The following is a 15,828-nucleotide window of genomic DNA, read 5'->3' on the forward strand; positions in this document are numbered from 1 at the left end:
TTTTTTTTTTTTTTTTTTTTTTTTTTTTCTTTCTTTTTTGGTTTCAGGATGTACTGAAATTAAGACAGTTTAACTGGTGGTTCCTATATAGTGCATAATATATCATCTCCTGTCTAAGTTCTCCCCTTGTACTTCCTGTTCAGTTTATTTGATTTCATTATATAGTGCAATCTGCTGGCTGCAGCAGCAAAGCAGTGATACTTGGGAAAATGTATTTTACAGCGTTTATCCTGGCTCTGCTGATTTCTGTGCAAGTTGTCACTGTTTTACACTCTCCTTTCCCTCCTCCTGATTTACTTTTTACTGTAAATTTGAATAATGTGCACATAAATGTTCATTGCTCTTAGATGAGAAATTTCACTCTTGCCTTGATCGTAGTGATGACCCTTACTCATTTTAATTAGAAAAAGGAAATAATGTCATACAGGGAGCCAGCACGAACCAGTCTTTTACATGGCCTAGTTCAACATCATAGAAGTGATACTTGCTCATACCATATTGGTTCTTGTCAGTGTTTGATTTTAGATTTGTATTTCAACATACTTCAAGATGTATAATATACGTAGCTTTAAATTAAACATGGGTTCAAAAAAGGCTGGGGAGAGAAGGGCAACACAATAAAGCAAGAGGATGAAACTAAATCCAACTGATGACATGAGTCACAGTGCTGCTGTTCCAACTGCAATTCCCAAGTCTCTCTAAATTATTGCAATATGTTGTTGTTTTTTGGTAATGTGCCAAACTGGTGTGTAAGCTGATTATTTTTTCACATAAAAGTATTTCAATTGCATGTCTATCTCATCAGTTCCTTATATGAGATCATTTTCCCACATCCCATGGATGAAGAAAATCCAACAAGATTGTGATTTGTTTCCTCCTCCCCCCTCCCCCCCCCCAAGTAACTGATCTTTGGGAGAGGGACACAAAATACAGGCCTTGCTGTTCTTGAAGGCATTGGGGAAAAATGCATCTGAAATAAAATCAATACGTGAAACAGTAGGTTATTTGCATTTAAAAATATTGAAAGGCAAGACAATTTATCTGTTTAAAGAAATTAGGCTTACAGTAGTGGAATGGTATTTGACTAAAATAAAATCTTTGATTAATTTTGAAATAAATGTCAAGGGATAATTTTTATCTAGTGCATGTCTGCTCTAGAGTTTCAAATACTTGCACTAAATATTAATTTACTACTTTTTTCCATTTCAAAATGTGTACCACCCAGGGCATAATAATACCATTACCTGTATTTCGTTAAAAAAAATACTATATACTAGCCAATTGCCCATCAAGAATGATGGGGGGAGCCCTATGTCCCTCCTCCCCCCATCTGGGCCAGCTCCCCCCTTCCCTGTGGTGCAGGGAGGGGAGGAGCGGGCCCAGGCCTGATGTGGTGGGTGTGGGGGAGGACCGGGCCCAAGGGTGGGGAGAAGCCAGCCTGCTGCTCGCTGCTGGTGCAGGGTACTCCCCCTGGTCCAGTCTGTGCCGACGTCTACCTCCGCATCTGATCCTCTCGCTCTGCCCGTGCTGGGTACACTCGGCATGGGGAACCCTTGCTGCTTTTTTCACTCCCAGCGTTCCCCCCACCCCTGGTCCCTCTCAGCGCTGGCTTTTAAATCCGCCGGGTGGTGTCTCCCACTGACGTCACCCGGCTCCAGCTGCAGGTAAGCATGGCTGATGAACTGTGCAGGTCTTCCTCTTGTCTTCCCGGATCATCGGTGTTCTAAAAGGGGTAAGTTTTCCTCCTTTTCAGGGTTCTTCTTTAGGGGTTGTTTTCTCCTTGTTCTGGGTTCCCTGATGGGTGGGACTCCTTGCCCCCTCATGTTTGTACCTCTGCAACAAGCTCTGACCTCACAACTTAGGGGCAGGGGCTTAAGCCCATATTACTCCATTAGGTAAGTGTTGTTTTTCAAATTGATTGGCTGGCATCAAATGACATGTGTCCCTGAGTAGGTCCAGGTGCTGAGGTCAGGGCTATTTAGAGAGGGTCCCTCCAGGAAGAAGCAGGGTACATTTTAAAAAATACACAGATGCATGGACCTCTGTAGCACTCTCTCATTCTCTGGATGCAGAAATAAATAACTTACCAGAAACTTAACTAGGAACTTACTTTAATATACTGTAGTTGTGTATGAAAAGGCTACCAAGCTGCTTCTGTTTGGTCAAGGTTATTCTTTTGCTACTTCTCTGACTTGTACCCCTCCCCATGCCTACCCTCCCTACCCAGTAAAGCTATCTGTTATAGCTAGCCTTGTTGTACATGCTTGAGAGGGATTGGGCAGGTCTTCTTGTTCCCTTTACTCGGTTGACTAAGGGAGGCTACTTTCTATGCTTCAGGCTATAAGAGGCAGCCAGATATATCCTGCAGGCGTTAAGCAACCCCTAGGTCTACAAGGTCTGTGTATCCTGGGTGGCACAGGGTCCAGACAAAGACCTGAGTCCGGGTGGTAGTAGTGGTACCACAGGCTTGTGGGTGTATTCCAGGAAGGTGGTCAGCCAGATGTAGGCACCCCAGGGGAGGCACTCGAGGCTTGGTTTTTGGGTTGGACGCAGTGAGGCAGGTGGCTCGGTGCAGGAGTGCCCCCAACTGGCCCGCCAGAGGGCCATGGACCAGAGGTTGAGCACATCTGCCTTAAAATGTTTCATGCTTCCATCAGTGTTGAAGAGAGGATATAAATGGGGATCTGACTTTTAAGATCTTAATCTGGCCCCAAGCACCTTTGATCATTGCCCATTTAATTAATGATTTATCTGCATAAAGGCCTATAATGGATTATGATAATTTTTGGTTCATATGTGGTGTCTTTTCTCCTTTCTGCCCCCACTCCCCTCCATGACAATCATGCCTTCAGAGCCTCATCTGTCTGTAGGAAGACACAAAAAATAATAACTTCAAATAGTAATTTAAGTTGTTCTACTGAGGAGCCTAAAAAGATTAAACATACTTTGTTTGTGTATAAAAAGTGTCTGTGATGTTGTGGATACAGTACCTGGAGATACAAACTTGCTTAATATTCACTGTCGCTTACAAATATACCTAGTGGGTAGTGCAAAACATTAGTTGATATATTTTATGTGAGTACATTATTTCTCATGCTAGCACAATTAGACAGTTGACAAATAGTACTCTACAGTATTATAAAACTGTACTACTGTGTAGAAAGACATTAAGGTTAGTCAGTAATACTTTGCAATGGTGATCACAGTAATGACTACCTCTTTTTTTAATCTTAAGTTAAAAATGAGACTTGGATGTACTGCTTATCCCTGGAATACCCAGTCATAGAGACTCAATTTTGTTTCTCCACCTTTGGTGATTCAGGAATTTTTAGGTCTGCATTTACTATGGCTTAACCTTCTGTTCCTGAGCAATCTGTTCTAGTTGATAATAATTCATGTTTCATATGACAACTTAGTGCCTTTCTAAAACAGTTTTGACCCCCTCCTATACATTTAAAATATATTTTTAAACATGAATATGTATGCTTCATTTTATTTGCCTAGAACTTGGTGTGGGGTTCCTACCTTATTTGTTCTTCAGCTTGATGTTTGCTTTTGCAGATCTGATACTTTGCATGCAAAGCTAAAATAAGCTCTGCTTATTGGAAACAGTCTTTTATGCTGGTGGATGATGATCACACTCTGCCTTATGCCCCATAACAGTTTTCAGGGAAAGTGGTATGAAGTAATGTCATCCCACATTCTAAGAGATTCAGCATGTGTGCATTAAACTAACTTTCTAAGTAAATGGAGAGAAGGACTGTCATGGTATGTCCATTTCGTAAGTTTAACTTGATTGTCCCTTTTGCTTTCCCCAGGATTTCATTGCCAAATACTTTTCACATTATTGCTGTATTAAATTTTTGCCGAAAATGAATCGGCAATGATTCATTCTCACAGAAAGTGACTTCAGAAAATATTGAGACCAGTTCTAATGCAGTGAATGTGTAACCAATTAGCATTCACTTAGTGATTGTAATACATTTTGCCTTCTGTAAAGCTGTTCTAAAATCCATGCTATTAATTTGTTAAATCAGGCTGGCTCATATTGACAGTGTAGAGAAGAGGCCATTTCACTAAGTGACTTCACATTTAGCAGAAGAGGCAGAAATAAATTTTTAAAAAGATGATCAACAGGAAGTGCACAATTGAGGGAGACATGAAACACGTACTTGCAAAACTGAGAAAAATAAGACTAAATTAAAAACCTGAACAATTGCCAATAAAGATGATGTTTATGACCAAGAAGGCCAAAATATTTTCCTCCCAAATGCATGAAATTTATATCATTCTTCTAACTGTTCATCCTCATGGTGCTGTTAATGAGATTGTAAAACAAAATGATGCTATTTAGCCAACTGTTTCTCTTGCATTTTTTTACTTTATGATATTAATTTACCCTCTAAATCCTTTCACTTATGTGAACATTTTAGTTCTTAAGAAAAGTCCTCCCTGATCAAACAAAGCCTTAGATTTTTCTCTTTAACCACTAAATAGCATGGGGTTTTCCTTTTGTGCATTAGGATCTGTTATTTTTAAAAAGGCTTCTTTAAGGTAGTAAAACATTTGTTTGAAAGCCTTTTTAGTTGCTTATTTGTTAAGTTAACCTTTTATTTAAAGAATAATTATTCATATTTGTAAATTTTATACACAAACTAGAGCACTTTTGGTGATGAGAATTTATCTTACTATGTATTGCACCCTGAAAAGTCCATTATGTATCAATTACCCATTATGGTTCTCACTGTAAATGGCAAAAGCTTGTTTTCCATCACAGTTTCGGTGATTATCCTGAAATCTTTGTTTCCTTGTTTAAGGAAGGGGAAGAAAGCAACAGGGATTCATTCATGTGCTGCCAAGAGAGTCATTATGGACCCTGATTCTTACACACACTTTGAATTTTACTGCAGTGAGTAGTCCTCTTAATTTCTTTAGAAATATCCATAACAATAAATGTAAGCACTTGCCTAAGTCTTCCTACACTACCCCATCCCCACTCCCAAGAATTAATACCCGTGCAAACAGGGCATTGTACATTATTTGTGATACCATGGAAACTTTAAGTTCTGATTATATTAGACTTGTGCTTGTGGGTGGGTCCAGGATTGTGGCAAGAGGGGTGTGGCCACAGCCCCTGCCCTCCACCGGGCACTGAGATCGTGGACGTTGAGTTTTCTGAGATCACTGCAATGTCAGCACAGCTCCTGCTCGAGCTCTGAGCTCATCAGCTGGTCAGTATGGCCTGTGGTTGGACTTCTGCTTTTACTTGGTTCTGGAGGTCAGGTGGCGAGTGCCACTGCTATTCTCTTTCTTCTGTTCCCCACGTCCCCAACTGAATTCATTAGCTGGGCAAAGAGGGAATGAGTGGTGGTGGTGGTACTCAGCCCTGGGCTCCAGAGCTGAATGAAAACAGGGGCTGGGCTCTGGAAAAACAAAATCTAAGGTTTTGTTTGGCCAGGGAGGACTTTTCTTAAGAACTAAAATGTTCACATAAGTGGAAGGATTTAGGGGGTGAATTAATATCATAAAGTAAAAAAGCTCTGGGCTCCAGAGCTGCATGAAAACAGGGGCTGAGCCTTCTGCTGTTCTTCCGCTCTTTTTCCTGTGCCACTGAACAATTCAGCAGTGGGTGGTGAAAGGAAGAGAGGGTGAATGGCGGTAGCACTCAACCCTGGACTCTGGAGCTGTGAAAGCAGTGGTTTCAGACAGACCTCATGTTGATCAGCTGGTTGAACTTGGAGCTCATGGTACTCATATGAGGCTCTTCAGCAGGAGCTGTGCTGGTATGCTGGTGAGCTCAGAGAGCCCACTGTGTATGTGCTGCACAGTCAAGTGTGGTGGAAGATGTGATTGTGCTACTGCAACCCTTCTCCCCCCATCCATTCCTCATGCTTGGTGCAATACACACACACAACAAAAAGACGGCTCCTGTCCCAAAGTCTTTACAGTCTAAGTGTTGCTGGTGTGCATGGTGTCATTTCAACTTGGCACAGAAGTAGTTTACTATAAGTGTTGGCCTGGGTGCTCCTTGAACAGTCCAGTGTTACTGTGCAGGTTCCTTGATTACATTCGTTTCCTAGGTTGGTCTGCTGCTCTGATTCCATTTGGTTCTTGGCTTCTTCCTTCAGACATCTTTCATAGATGTAAATGTGGATAGTTACAGCCTGAATATGGGTCAGACAACCTTTTCCAAAACAAAGTATTGTTTTTCACAGAGGGAGCAAAGCATAAGACAAAAACGTTTAAAAAAAAGTCTGCACATATCGTTATCTTGTTACTCAAATTGCCAATTGCTCAAATCATGAGCAAGACTTTATAAAGGGGGATAAGGTATGATGCTGCGTTTATTGATTACATGAATTAGATATAGAGGTTTGGACACACCATTCATACAAACACATGCAAATCATCATACATATCATTACACACAGGCATACACATACACAAAACATCCATTTCATCCACGCATACACCAGATATAGTTACCAGCAATAATGGCTCAATATCAGCCCAGGGTCGCCAACCTGGCCTTATTGAGTAGATGATGATGATTTGAAGATAGCAGATTTGAAGATAACAGCTGTAGTGGGGTGAACAGATGCGTCTGTGGTCTGGTGAAGCAACAGTAGAGAAAGAGCCTCCCCCAATTTGGCATTTTCAAAGTGTTCTTTTATAGGGATTGCCATCCTTTGTTTCAGTGCTTTGGGGTTTTTCCATACCCAGCTTCTGTTTTTGCAGTTGTTCTTCTTTTGTCTTCAGTTTATCTTAGCCTTGGAGTATTCTTGTTGCCTGTCTGGCAGGATGGGTGCGTTGTTTTTCCTTGTTATCTTCTTTGTGCCCTAGGCCTCAAAGGGATTCTTCAGCCATTTATTAATTAGTTTACTGACTGGTAACTTACATTTGGCGCCTTGTTGCTTGCATAAACAGTTACCGTCTTCTCCCATTTCTATGCCATTCTCTCACCATTCACCCTTTTATACACACTCATACATAAACACGGCTACCAAGTACACCCCTGATGCAGAGTTTATTCACTTATGTCAAGCAGAAGGATACAAAATGGAGTTTTCAAGTTGCTTACAGGATAAGACTAACTTGGTTATATTTCACTATTATTACACTCTATGTTAACATCACCTACATTAGTTCGGTTCATGCTACAATCTTACCAAAGGCTATCGGTTTCCTGATGACAACCTAACTAGGCCTAGCTTCTTTAGGTACTGTAATAGGTCCTGTATCAGGCTGATTTCTTGAACATTGTTCCAAAAACCTCACTTTCTGCTGACAGTGTCCTTTTTTAGACTGCGGTAGGGGAGTTTTTTGGCTTATTTCCAGGATTTATCTAGTTGGGGCATCATCTCTTAAGAACCCTGAAGTGTTTGCTATGGTGGGGCTTAATTTGACCTATTCTTTTTCCCTTCTTGCTTGTCTTTCCTTAGTCTCCCTAACAGCCATGTACTAAACATTCCAAAAACCAGGCTAACATATAATATTAATAAATGGTCTGCAATCATTTCAACATGCTATACAGCCAAATGCTGAAAATGTTCTGATTCTCCATCTTATTTCATTAAAAGCACAGAAATGTTCCACAATTTTTGAAAAACTGAAAACTTTTTAAAATTTTAATGCAACTGAAAAATACTTTTCTGCTACCTAGGTCAAACAACAATAACCTGTTGCAGGTGTACTTGTAAAAAAGGCTGGGAAGTAACTTTTAAAAACACACAGCATTTGTAGAGATGGGGCAGTGGGCCTGTTAGGCATTTGTCTTGGTTTGTAACGTTGACTTTGGGGCTCTTTGGACTTCCTGGGTTGCTTCTCTCCTCTGTAGCTCCGCTGGGATTGCTCTCAGCATTCAGCAGAGATGCTTCAGAATTCTTGATGTTTTGTAGCTGAGGAAGTAGGCTGTTGCCTACAAAAACTTAGAGGAGTTAAGCTTCTAGGCCAGGTACAGACCTTGCACTTCTACTAATATAAGTGATTGGAAATTGGTCTATACCCGTAACAGAACAGAAATTCAGCACACAAAACCAGTCTATATCCATTAAAACAGAAATTCAGCACACACAGGCTGTTTTAAAATTGGTGGAACCCAATCTAAGACTTGCTCCTCCCACCAAAGGGTGAATGTGTGTTATGTTTGCTACCGATATAAACTGCGTAACTTAGAGCAATTTCCCTCAGGCTTTTTTAATGTCTGTACCTAGCCCTAAGGGGTAACCCTGCTTTTCCTCCTGCCTGAGCTATTGTAGAAAGGGAAGTTTATGAAACTGACATAGTAGAAAGACTGACTCTGACATCACTTGTTGCAATTAGTCTAGTGAACTGACAGACTCATGGGGAGGTGGTTGTTTAGAGGGCAAGGATCTTGTCATTTAGTTTGTTCTTTGCTCCTGGCTTAAGATTTTAAAAGTAGTTTTTTTTTCAGTAAAACACTGCATACTTGACATTGTCTGAGTTTGGTAAGCTAAATGACGTACAATATTCAAGTGTTGTATTTGAAATTCTGTTATATGCTGAAAATACTTAACTTTTCATTCTTTCAAGAGAATTAAAAAAGTTTTCTCCATGGGGGAGGAGGGCATGAAAAAAACATCTCCATGCTGTATGAAGTCAAGGATGGATTCCTTTGTGCCATGCAGGGGACAGAGTTTTCCATCTTGTGAAGGATAATAAATTGCACGTCATGGAAAGTATTTCTTTTTTATTTAAAAATGTGTTTAGAGGGAACTGGGGGGAAAAAGTGGAATGTATGACATGCTTTACCAAAAATTAGTATCTGCTTTTTGTACCATTTAAGTATTTTTTGTGTGCTCTAATTTGTTTTAAATAATCTAAGACTAAAAATACATGTAATTTGAAAGCTTGTGGTAAATGGTGTTTTTTTACTTATTCTTAGTGAAAGAAGAATAATTTCAGTTATGGCAAAACAGCAATTCTTTTTCCATGAGACACAACTAGATTTTAACTACAGTTTTCTGTTTTAGTAAGTAAATTGGGCCGTTGGTGTTGCACATGGATCAGGAGAAATAGCCTGGGGCAGAGGTATCAAGCTCATCAGGCCACACAGGCTGGATGAGTTGTATGGGGTTGCTCTGCAGGCTAGTTTGTGCCCATAGACCAGCCCACAAGCCATGTGCAACATGTGGGGCCATGTTTGGGGTGGTGAACCAGCACCTGGGCTGGTCCAGGGCACCCTGTGTGAAGTATGCAGGTCCATTTTGAGACCCAGGGGCAGCATTGTGGGCTGAATTCAGCTTGTGGGCTGTATCTTTGACATGCCTGGCTTAGAGAATGGTGTGCTGTATCAACAGGACAAAACACTGTCACAGAATGTCATAAACAGCTGAGGAGTAAAGTGTAATTAAATGTGACCTTATGATTACCATGTTCTAAATGTATCACAAGCAATGTATAACCAAGATAACCAAGTTTAATATTCAGACCCCTTTCCTTAAACTTTTAATGATAAGCATGAATAATTTGACAGCACTATGCTGCTTGAGTGCTGAGACTAACATCTATCATGCTGATCAGTATCGTTTCATTATTTTCTTGTATTCTCCCATCTGTTGTTTCTTGTCTCATACTTTAGATTCAATGTTCTTTGGGTTAGGTACTATCTTTTTGTTTGTATTTGTACATCACCTAGAACCACAAGTCTTGGTCCGTAACTAGGGCTCTTGCATGCTATAATGCAAGCAGCCATCTGTCATGATGGTAACTGGGGAAGTGGGGGGAGAGCGGAGGAGAAAAGGAAAATTGTGCATCCAGTGGTCTTGAGGCATCCAGTCCTGTATATTGCTAAGCTATAGGAAAGGACTAATGATTGATATAAAAAGTGTTACCTTGAGGAGCTGAGGGGTTGACAAATTTATAGGGATTTTGAGTTAAATACAGCACATCTCCTTTTTATTCAGCTCCAGTAGTTGTGAAGTATTAGATGTTAAACTCAAGTCATTATGATTACCTCTTTCTTTGCCTGCTACTCACTAGTTTTTTTTGTGACTCTATTCTTGTAGTGGTGATTCAGCTGTTGTAACTAGAAACCAGAGATTTTCCTCTTCTGCTGTAAGTATAGAATCAAAGCTTTTGTATAAACTAAAGCACATTATTCCCTGTTTCGAGCATTTTGTGGGAGAACGTACTAAAATGTTAGGATTGAAGTGGGACTGTGCAGAAATGAGAAATAAAGACATGAATGACATTAACTGAAGATGCTACATCATTGAGCTGGAAGCACTTCAGCATATTGATACAAAGGCTTTCAGGACCAAGAAAATGACTACATAGATTAAATAAATGGATAGGGTAAAATATTGAGTCCTTAGAGAGCGTTTGCTGGCATCAGTGTGTGTTGCCATCTATTCTCATGTAATAAGGGGCATTCCTCATGTTGAGTGGGCTTGATGTAACTTCCTGCAGACCCAGAGATGTAGCTCTTCCTCCTAGAGCCAGAGTGTACCATGTCTCCATAGAGGTTTAATTTCTTGCCATCTCTTGCGAGAAGGTTTTGATCTGAATATGGTTATCTGGATGGTGGATATTCTCAGCATTCTGTTAGGTATGGCAGTCCTTTAATATGTTGTCTTATACCCTGCATATTGATTTGATTTTTTTTTTTTTTTAATTAATCCAAAGTAAATGCCTAAACAATCACAATCACTTACACATTCTCCATTCTAATCCCACCATATAAATTTGCTTCCTCTTCAGAGTAGTCTACTTTGATGATTAAAATAAGGATAACTAGTGTGCTTATAAACAAGACCCTTGGTGCATCTACACATGCGCTTAACTGTGCAGTAGACTAATTTGCTGTAGTGTAAAGCATCACAGTCCACATGTGTGAAGCTATTAGACTGCAGCAAACTAATTTTCACCACAGACAGTACTATCTTACAGTGGCAAAAACTAACTGCACCTAAATGCATGTGTAAATGCTAACCCAGGCATACCTTGTGCCCAGGCAGCAGGGGCTCAGACTCCTGCCTGCTACCTAGCCACAGAGCTCTATAGGCTGGGGCACTCTTATGCCCCAGGCATCCCTGCCACTTCCTGGAGCCAAGGGCTGACCCCCTGGGGCTGCTTCGCCCTGGCTCAAACTGCTGTGGTCACAGGCACAGTGTCTGTACATGTGCCTTGGGCTGCAGCCGGTGGAGCATCCAGGTGTGCCATTTAGGTATCATGATAAACGTTGGCGCTTTTTGTGTCAGAGTTTATCACATTGCCTTAATGGCTCATGTACATGCACCTCCTATGCCCTTGTGGGAGACTTGAGTCTGGTTTAGAGCAAGGCTTTCTGCGAGCTGAGACACTCCGATGTGTAGCACATGAAATTCTACAACTGCGTTTAACTTTTTTTTTTAATGGGAGATATTCTACATTGGTTTCATACTTCCAAGGTTATCTTCCCATTCATGTGAGTTTACAGTGTAAAGGACTAAGTTTTCTGCTAATGTAAATGTGAGGGTCTTGTGGTCTTTCATTAGCAAAATGCGTGGCTTATTTTAAAAGGGAAGTTTTCAGAATGCTGTTTTGTGCAATTACAATCAGGATACTATTAGCAAATGCTGTGCAGACTCTGTTTAATTAAGAACCTTAATGATTTGACTATCATATTTTATTTTGGTCTGTCGTATTTTGTCTTTGTGTGTGTTCAGTACAGGAGATGATGATGTGGGGTTTTTTTGTTTGTGTAACCCCTCTTGCTGGGGGGTGTGGGTGCATGGCTGTGGTGACTCAGTTTCCCCAAGAGTATCTTAGTTTAATGAGAGGCTCAAGACACACCATGATGGGGTCAAGGAACCTTTCAGAAAATGTCAGCTCTTGGTTTTCAATTCTTCTGTTGCAAAGAGCTCAGAAAGACCCCAACAGGTCAGTCTATTTTTAACACTTTGGATTCCTATTTGAAATCTCTGGGTTTTTCTTGTGAATCATGTTTGCACACCTAATAGTGCTAACATTGTGTGACCCCCTGCGGCACCCCTGAAAAGATCTCAAGTTATCCTTGGATGCTGGTTGAGAATCACGGTCCTAGTCAGTATTGTCCTCTTTCTAAATCAGTGAAAGCATTTTGCTTGCTTTTTAAAAAAAAAAAAAATCTGAAAGTCAGTACGAAGTAATTCTAGGTGGTGGTTAGTATTTTTCAGAAATATATTGAAATCAACTAAGGAAATGTTCAAGTTTACCCATAGAAGGTTAGGTGGCTGTCTTTCAGTCCATCTTGGACTGAGAACTTGTGGCAAAATTTAGCCCAGAAGGGATCACTGTTATGGTGCTGTAAATTCCTGAAAGCAGTGTTTTTGTTTTTGTTTTTCTTTTTGGTTCTTTTTTTTTTTAATGGAAATACTGATGCAATAGCAGCCTTAACACCACAAATGCCATGTTGTGTTTTGAGTTTTGGGCACTCCTTCTAAATAAAGGGACTTTCAAGCTTTACTTTCTGCAACATGTCACTTCCTACAGCATATTTTTAAAGGGATTTAATAATGAATACAGCTCTGTTTGTCTCAACTCAAAAGGAGTACAGTATTCCCATTCTAAATAGAGTTATGTCATATGTGTTCAGATTTCCCATTTCTCAGCTAATTTAATGAAGCTTTGTTTTCATCTAGGAGCAAAAGAGGCAATTTCACTGGAGTTTGGGAATAAAGCTTCTACTTATGGTACCCCCATATTTTGAAGAAAAAAGAGAGGTCTCAGTTTTAACTTAGACCTCAGGGGGTCTCAACAAATATATTGCCTTAGAATGGTAAGGCTTACCTTCAGCTCTTCATCCTCAAGACTGGTTTGTGACTGTTGACTTAAAGCCTTCCACCCAACAGCACACAGGAGTACCTAGTGACTGGGTCTCACTGTGAATCTAACCAACATACAATGTTTAGATTCTTCACAACACTGAATAGTCCACAAATGACTGGCAGTGATGGTGATGCGTTTTAGAAGGCAGAGAATCCAAGTCTATCAGGCTAATCAGGGCTGGATTATGACATGCTGGGGCCCTAAAATATGTCAATCTTAAGAGGCCCCAAAACCCTGGCACTTCCCCTGCCACTTTGTGACTAGCTGCCGCTCTCCCGCGCCAGCCTGTAAGTGGCAGGGGAAACTTGCACACGGCTGCTGCCACCTCCATTAAACACCCTGTGCTGCTGCTCTACATGCAGCTGGTACTCCAGAACCAGCTGCTGCTACCCTCCCCAGCTCTGCAACTGGCTGCAGTGCCGGTTTAAAAAAAACAGCATTTTCAAATTTTCAGCATGCATTTGCTTCTGAGCACTCTGGATTTGTGAGGTTTTACTGTATTTTTTCCCATATTTAGAGGCCCCTAAATGTGAGGTCCTAAGATGTAACTTACTTAGGTTGTACCTAAATCCAGCACTGAGTCCCGTGGTGGACCTCAATGGCTAGCTGTTCAAAGACAAGCACCAACAGGAAGCGGAAACAGTTATGTCATTTCCCTGTTTTTTCAGCTAGAACTGCTTGGGAACTGTGATGTATTATTGCTCATATTTGCAGATGATTGAGTTATCAGAAGCTGGTGCTGCAGGCTGCAAATGTGGGAAGTTTACCAAATCCCATAATTCCCTTTTCTTGACTTCTGGTCCTTCTGTATAGCAATTCTATCTCCTCTGCCTGTAATTGGAGTTAAGCACAGCAGGAGAGACAAGTGATCTGTAGACTGTTTCCGAGGAGGTCTCTGCTTGAGGAGCAAAAAGTATAGTGTGCAGTGGCTGCACATTAAGAGAGAGACAAGGAGGGAGGGTTCATTTGGTTTGGGCTTACTGAAGACTACCCAATATCATTGCAGACATCCTTCAAGTTCTCAGCAACCAGCATTTTGAGCTGATGGAAGGTTGTACCTGTCCTATCTTTTATGCCCTTGAATGAGAGGGCACAGGGCATATACACGGCTCTGTTGTTTAAGAAAACAAAACAAAGTGTCTAGTTTTACAGGTTTGGAGTACTGCTGTGGCTGTTATGCTTCAGGAAATATGCAAGAAGCAGTTTTTTTCATTGATGTGTTTTACTGGTTATAATAGCTCAATATCTCCAAACTATATTGTTGGTCCTAGAAAACATGCCCCCAGAAAAAGCTGTACTTCAGGCCTTACACGTGTGCACATCTACAGTGGGATTCACATTTACTAAAACTCAGAGAAGCACTTTTACTATAGGGTAAGTACTTCCATCTCGGAGTCCAAAGATTTCTCTTTAACTGCTTTAAAAACATCAGGTTTATGCAACTCTGAAGTAGTTAAAATGTCTCCTAGAAAAATATTAGCACCTGAAGTGTATGCCATCTTAAGCACTACTGAACAGTGTGTAGAGTTCAATGTGTGGGGCATAGGGTGCTATTTACTGTATATCTTAATGGTGATGAATGCTTGCTTTTGGTTGCTTGTTTATTCTCTCTATGTCTTTTGAATTCAGATTTGAACTTTTGTTTGTGAGGCTGCAGTTGAAACCTAATTTTAACAGATAATAGTGAAAGTGATTAGAAGACAATTGCAGCTTTGGAGCAGAAAATGCTCATTGGGATTGTTTAATTCATGATGTAGTCCTGTTGCCATTTTTGTGTATATATTAATTTACTTTTGTTTCAGGCTATCTTATTCTTTTTAACAAGTATTGGAAGAGGAAAAAATGCTAAGATGTGGTATTCACCTAGTGAGTTGTACTCTGACTTTTTTATATAAAAATAAATCTATCAAGTTCTGAAACATCTTTTTGGGGTTTTATTTTTCTTTCATAAAGCAGAAAAATACTTGCCAAAGTAAGTATCTTCTTCCAGTTTGATGAAAGGCTCACTAGTCTCCTGTGATCTTAAGGCTTGGAGGTAAATAAGCTTTCCTGTCAGAGGCTGCCATCTTTGTAGACAGCTTTGGTGAAAATAACTTCATAATGGAATTTTTATAATTTTTTTTAAATTGAACTGTAGCTGCCTTGCTCATGCTGGAAAAAATGTGAAATGCCTTGTTTAACAGAAGGCCAAACATGAACTCAAGTGGATCTGTATATTGTACAAAAATGGATTTATTTTTGTTTTGCTTGTGAATGGCTGCAAACAATATGGCTTTGACATGCTGCAGGATGCTGTCATAGTGTTAAAAGGGGAAGGTGTAGTGTGTGTTCATTAACTAATGATTAAACATGGGTAGCTTTTTATTTTGTAGGGTTTTTTTTTTCCTGTTACACCCTCTAACATTCTAGAGAACAGTTCTCAATTTTTTAAACCCTTGTCTTTCTGTTTTGTAAAGAAACTGCATCTAAGATTCTATAACCTTTTCACTGTCATGCCCTATCATGCTTGCAGAGCTCAAAGGATATATAGTTAGCTATGTTTCTGGGCAGCTGCTAAAAAGGAGTACCAGGAGCAGAGATTTGGTGAATGGATTAATTGAGCCTGTTGCTCAAGTCCAAGCCAGTGTGATGATGGATGCTTCTGATTTCAAGCTCTAAAAAGCTATTTAAATAGAAAACTTTTTCTTTTCAGTTTTGAGCTCCGAGGACCTCCAGGTTATTCGCACAGATCTTCTAGAATGGGAAAATATAAACTGTAATGGTTCTGAAGTCTCTGAGGAATGGCCTATGTAGAACATTGCAGAATGTGCTTTAATACCATGGCAAAATACTCCAAAACGCTTCTTCTTATTCATGAAACAGAGCAAAGTATCTGTTAAAACAAATTTCATCTGAGGCTATAGTGACAATATAGACAACTCAGTAATGATTACTACTTGGGGGGTAGTGTGGGGGGGGGGGGATAAATTTTTCCCCCTTAGTTTCAAATCCAATTTGCTTCAACAAAAAATATTCATC

The 15,828-nt window shown here is 40.2% G+C and overlaps 1 protein-coding gene across 19 annotated transcripts in view; it reads left to right on the forward strand.

The window, feature by feature from the left end:
• The window catches only part of LOC109302013, a 506,981-nt gene that overhangs the window by 46,493 nt on the left and 444,660 nt on the right, over positions 1-15,828 (forward strand). For 14 of the 19 annotated variants that reach the window (XR_002098709.1, XR_002098708.1, XR_002098706.1 and 11 more), the window contains one exon: positions 10,029-10,077. The exons of the other annotated variants lie outside the window; for them this stretch is intronic. The gene's annotated coding sequence lies outside the window, so the exon portion shown is untranslated. The remainder of the gene's footprint in view (positions 1-10,028; positions 10,078-15,828) is intronic. 19 annotated transcript variants of the gene reach the window in all.

The sequence above is a fragment of the Gavialis gangeticus genome, unplaced genomic scaffold, assembly GCF_001723915.1.
Source record: "Gavialis gangeticus isolate Ggan-Ray unplaced genomic scaffold, GavGan_comp1, whole genome shotgun sequence".
Taxonomy (NCBI): Eukaryota; Metazoa; Chordata; order Crocodylia; family Gavialidae; genus Gavialis; species Gavialis gangeticus.